At 43.0% G+C, this 5,361-nt stretch overlaps 1 pseudogene across 1 annotated transcript; it reads right to left on the bottom strand.

The window, feature by feature from the left end:
• Window positions 1-556: 556 nt before the first annotated feature.
• Window positions 557-1,814, bottom strand: LOC311609024 (protein FAM136A-like; annotated as a pseudogene). The gene has a single exon. The product of its transcript is annotated as a protein FAM136A-like (transcript).
• Between the last annotated feature and the right edge of the window lie 3,547 nt (window positions 1,815-5,361).

The raw sequence follows: 5,361 nt of genomic DNA, 5'->3' as shown, positions 1-5,361 counted from the left end.
CTTCATTCTCTTTATTCTTGTTTCCTTTTATCTCTTTATAACAACTGTATTCTATTTCATCTGCTTTGGAAGGTCCTCCTACCCCAGGTCCCTCATTAGAAGCTCAGTCTGATTGAAACACACACAGCTAAATGTTAAAAGCTAACATCTGCAAATAAGAGAAGGCATGCAACATTTGTCTTTTTGCTTCTGGGTTACTTCACTGCTGCACTGACTTCTTTTTTATTTTTTTATTATTTATATATTTTTAATTTTGGAGACAAATGAAACTTTATTTAAAAAACAAACCACTTGGAAAATATATTGCAGGCTTGACACAGCAAACAGACAGGTATATCACGGTTTCAAGTACTTGGTATAAATACAACATAGTACTTATCCAAAAGATAAGGTGACATGTTGGGCCAGCAACACTAAACTGCAGAGTCCCAGGCAAAACTGACATTTGGTAAGAGGTCATATGCCTATCTTCATCTGTCATGGTCCTAGCTTTCCTGGGCCCATGTTGCTTACTTTTAGGCCTCCTTGTTGCCAGGGGATTACTGCTGTGAGGCTCTGTGAATTCAGGGGCTGGATAATACTGGGTTTGGACTTTTATTCTGATGTAAAGTACTTCTCAATAGTTCCTATTTTACTGTTGATTCTCAGCTACTGGTACATGAGTGACAAAACTGCTTGCTCTTCATGGGGATGTGTCACTTTGCTCCAAAAGTCAGTGACGAAAGCTGTTTCTCACATCAACAGTGTGACACCGACTTCTTCAGGCGATTCCAGAATGACAGAATTTGAAGAAATGTACATTCCCATTGATGGCCAGAAAACATGAGGAACCTGTACAAGTCATTCAAACTACTTTCCCTCTGTATTTTACATCCACTTCACTTATGTCCCTGCACATAAGGCAAAACCAAGCAAAATAAAGACCTGGAGCGGAAACCTTTCCTCCCTCTAAATCATTAGCCTACTGGGCTTTGTTTCACAGCATATGCAAGGTGGCGTGGTGACACTCGTGGTAACCAGCAGCCTGGCAACAGACACACCTCTCCTCAGACTTTACCAGCAGGTTGAAGAAAGCTGCCAGCTTGGATGTCTATGCAGTAAAAATCTGAGCTCTTGGTGCAAGGGCAATCTCTCTGCCAGAACAAGCATGTGCACATGAAATGTAGGGTCTAGAATTCTCTCTTGTGCAATCCAGATTTTAGCACCAGCTTCTTTCTATGTTACCTTCTAAGATCCAGATGTAAAGGAATTGGTATCCAGGGGTGAGCGGCATATGCCTGGAACTTGCTGTGTCCTGAGTTTTCCTCATTCATAAACATTGCTTATCATACTAAACTGCCATTCTTCCTTTTAAATAGCTTTCCCTCAGCCCCAATGGTCACTGTCAAACAATTTTATTTCCTGACAGATGACAGAGACTCCTCCATCTTCTTGGTCATTGTTGGGATGAGGTGCATGTGGTCATCCACACACTTGGCCACACAGCTGTCCAGCTCTCATTTCATTTGCAGCTCCTCATTTCCTTCATCTATCGAGCCTTTGGCTTTGTCATTACAATGCATGGTGCACCAAGCCAGGTGGTCCTGGAACCTTTCTGGCTTGCTGGTGACCAAGGTCTGGCGTTGAGCTAGAGGTGCATGGCAGCACTCGATGCATTGGTGCACCTGCTGCATAGATGCTTGGCTGACCTCACAGCAGTTGGCGCTGCATCGGAGCATGAAGCCCTGCATCTTCCTGATGTTTTCTCTGTCTACACTTTCCACCATAGCGTCCACAGCCTCCTGCACTCAGAGTTGCTGCAACTCTGCCATGGCAACCCTGAGCAGCACCCGTGCACACCCGCTGCACCCCTTGCGTTGACTTCTTAAGCAGTTTCAGTACCACCTGTGCCTTTAGTCTTTGCTGTTAGGGTCTGGGCTAAGCTACTGCACACTTCTGATAGGTGAGTTCATGATGCTGCCCCCCCCCCATTGCAGCTTCATTGAGATTTCTGACACATAGCTCTCTTTATATCAGCTCAACATTTATTCATGTCATGATTTAATTATTTGACAAGAACAAAATTCCTGAAATGCTTATGAGCTCATGATATATTTAGCCCTGCAATGTCTAGTCTACCCTTATTTTCTTTTTTTGAGACAGAGTTTCTCTGTGTAGTCCTGGCTGTCATGGACTCTCTTTGTGGACCAGGCTGGCCTCGAACACACAGTAATCTGCCTGCCTCTACCTCCCAACTGCTGAGATTAAAGGCCTGTGACACCATGCCCAGATCTCTGTCACTCTTTAATCCTGCCCTTGAGCCTTGGCCTTCCTAGTTCTCTCCCTTACTTGAGGACACTGCACCCATTTGTTTTCATTCCTGGAAAATGTCCTGCCTCTTATATCAACTTGGGTTCTACTTACTTTATGCCCAAAGAACCCTACTCTTGCCATGTAAAAAAAAAAAAACTATCTTCCTGTGTGGGCTTCTTTGGGTTTCTCTCTCCAACTCCTTGTTAAATAATTTGCAAATGAATGCATTTTTTCACCATTTCAAGAAGACATACATTTTAGAACTTCTCATGGATCATGTTGTAGTGACATAGAACTATGCTCATTTTTCAGCATTTTATTGAGCAAATGGGGGAAAGGATAGAATATGGGTTTTTTATTCTCAGTGCAGGTATTCTCTACACTGCTTTGTAAGATGGACACAGCCTATAGGAAAATCTAGTAGTTTCTCCTTGATAATATACTCAGAACTTAATGTGCTCTATTCCTGTCTCAAGCAGGTCCCACCATAGGAAGAATTTGATGGCATAGTTTCACTAGTTTTATCCTTCCCATGTGGAGAGGCAAGCATGCTAGGATTACTTAAAGGAAAACTCGGGCTGCAACTGGCGACCTTGGCTTTGCTCCATACCTGAGAAAGTATGACATCCAAATATAGCTAACTCTCTGCAACTGTGGTATGGATTGGCTACTTACAGAAGGACAGATTGTGCACCATGCAGAAAATACTTGTCGATGATAATAGCAGCTCTGTAAAGATTCAGAATTGCTGGGCTGATTCGCCCACACACGATACCTCTGGGTCAGAGGCTTTCCAGACCGGAAGTTTGCATCTATCTTCCCTTACCCTTCTTTTGGTGACTATTGGTGTGGTGGATGGATTCTCTTTCCTTTGGAAGCACTATGTTTTTTCCCCTTGGCCATTCCTAGAAGAATGGCACAGCTTTTAACATATAAAAATACCTTTTAAGTCAACATTGAGAATTTCCAGAAATCCAGAAATTGTTCTTTGATGTTGAACCAAAACTCACGCATTTCTGCCGTATATCTATTCACATTGGAAGAAAAAAACATTTGCATGTATTTTAAGTTTAAAACTGGGAGCCTAAATTTTATTCTAACAGACCATAGTAGATTATTGAAAAATGTGCAGAGATGCCTGTATTTTCATTGTGGCTGTGACTGGCTTGATGTGACATCCCATCTTTTAATGAGTGCCATGCCATTGCTAAAATGCTGTCATTCTAGGGAGATACATAAACACAGGAGAGAAGTAATTTAATCTTAGCTTATATTTAACTTTGGCGACCTGGTTCCCAGTTTCGAGCTCAAGCAGATGCCCAGGATGGCAAACCACAAGGCAGTTTCTGGCAATAACAAGTGTTTGTAGCCTTTTTTGTTGGAAAATTCTCTCAGTAAAAGTTTTTCATGATAAATGTTTAAAGGGAATTAGAGTTACACTCTCTTGTTTATGAGCATTCTGCCTGTAAACCCACCTTCTGGCTTCCGGTGGCCTCTGCAGCATGACTCTTCCTCCCACTCTCCCAATCCGACTCCCGATGCTGTCAGCCTCCACACCCAGAGGCTCTCTAGCACCCTCTTTTTTAGCACTGTGGGTAACACTAACTGGTCTTGTCACTTCTGTCCATGCTAGGGTAGAACTGAGTTTCATTGCTCTAGACTTAGAGATGTGTTTGGTGCCAACAAAATTGGAAGTTCAAGTCTGGTTCCCCTGAGAATTCATACTCTGGACCATTGTCTTCAAGAATAGCTTTTTCTCTCACCCTTGCATTAGTTACTTTTTCCATCTCTGTGATCAAATAGCTGATGGAGCAATTTAAAGGAGGGGACATTTACTTTGTCCTACAGCTCCAGAAATGTAGTTATTTGTGACAGGGAGAGCAGGGAGGCAGAGGCAACTTGATTGGTGGTGACAGGGATCTGCATCTGGTCCTACTGAAATGGCAGCCAGGGAGCACAGAGCTCAGGCTGGAAGTAGGGGGAGTTTATAACCTGCAAAGGTTCACGCAAGTCACCACCTCTACACGTGTGCTTTGGCAAACTAGTGTACACATACGCACACATGTGCGTGCCCACACACATACACACACACACACACACAGACACACACACACACACACACACTCTGCATGCTCACCGTGATTGCACATGCAAATATGAACATGCCTCAATAAAAATAAACATTTTAATAATGTGATAAAAAGATATAAAAGATTTATTGAACTTGAATTTCCTTGGAAGAGAAATGTGTTCTTCCATTTGTCTTGGTCACAATCAGCTCTTATTACAGGACATACCATTTTTCTTGCCTCATCCAGATGGCATTTGTATTTGGGCTGGGAAGCAAAGCAGGCACAGTCAGCAGAGGGAGTTGATGGAAGAAACAAACTCGCTAAGCTTGACCAGGAGGGCTCTTTCAAGTGTACATGGCTTTATAAACAGCAGGCAGAGAGCCACGCCTTTCTATGTGCCGACTCGGTTTATTCTGTGACTAGTCACCCTACCTCAACAATTCTATATTTCCTTCATAGTGACCTGCCCATTAGTTTAAAGACTTCCCCCAGTTTGGTCATATTTCAAACATCAAGATTTTCAGACATACTGGAAAGCCATGGCCCTCCTGCTTTCCAGAATCCTCCTGATACAGATGCCTAGGCTTGATGCTTTTTCCAAATAACTTTCTGAGATGGATTGTAGAGCTGTCAGTATGTCCAGCATCAGTTGTCCCCCATGGTCAAACAGTCCTCCCTCACTTCTTACAGAATTACTTCCAGTTCCTCTTTAGATCTGTCTCCAGGCCAGGCTTCTCTTCTCCTCCGAGGAATTGTTCACCTCTTGCTTGACCTTGTCAGAGTTTTCTCTATTCAAGTTTCTGTGAACAGAATTGGACTGTTGGTACATTCTCTGGACTCTATGTAAATTAACACAGTTCCTCCAGGGTGACAGCTTCGTTCGCCTCCTCTTACCTTTAATGCCCAACCCTTGCTGCATTGACTGGACTCTTGCACGACGCCTATAGACATTTTTACACGTGGGAAAAGGGTAGCCTCCTTTATTAAAAGATACAAA

This window comes from Acomys minous, assembly GCF_964271855.1.
Source record: "Acomys minous genome assembly, chromosome: 11".
Taxonomy (NCBI): Eukaryota; Metazoa; Chordata; class Mammalia; order Rodentia; family Muridae; genus Acomys; species Acomys minous.
Note: the sequence above shows the minus strand (reverse complement) of the source record. Positions and strands in the feature narration are given on the sequence as shown.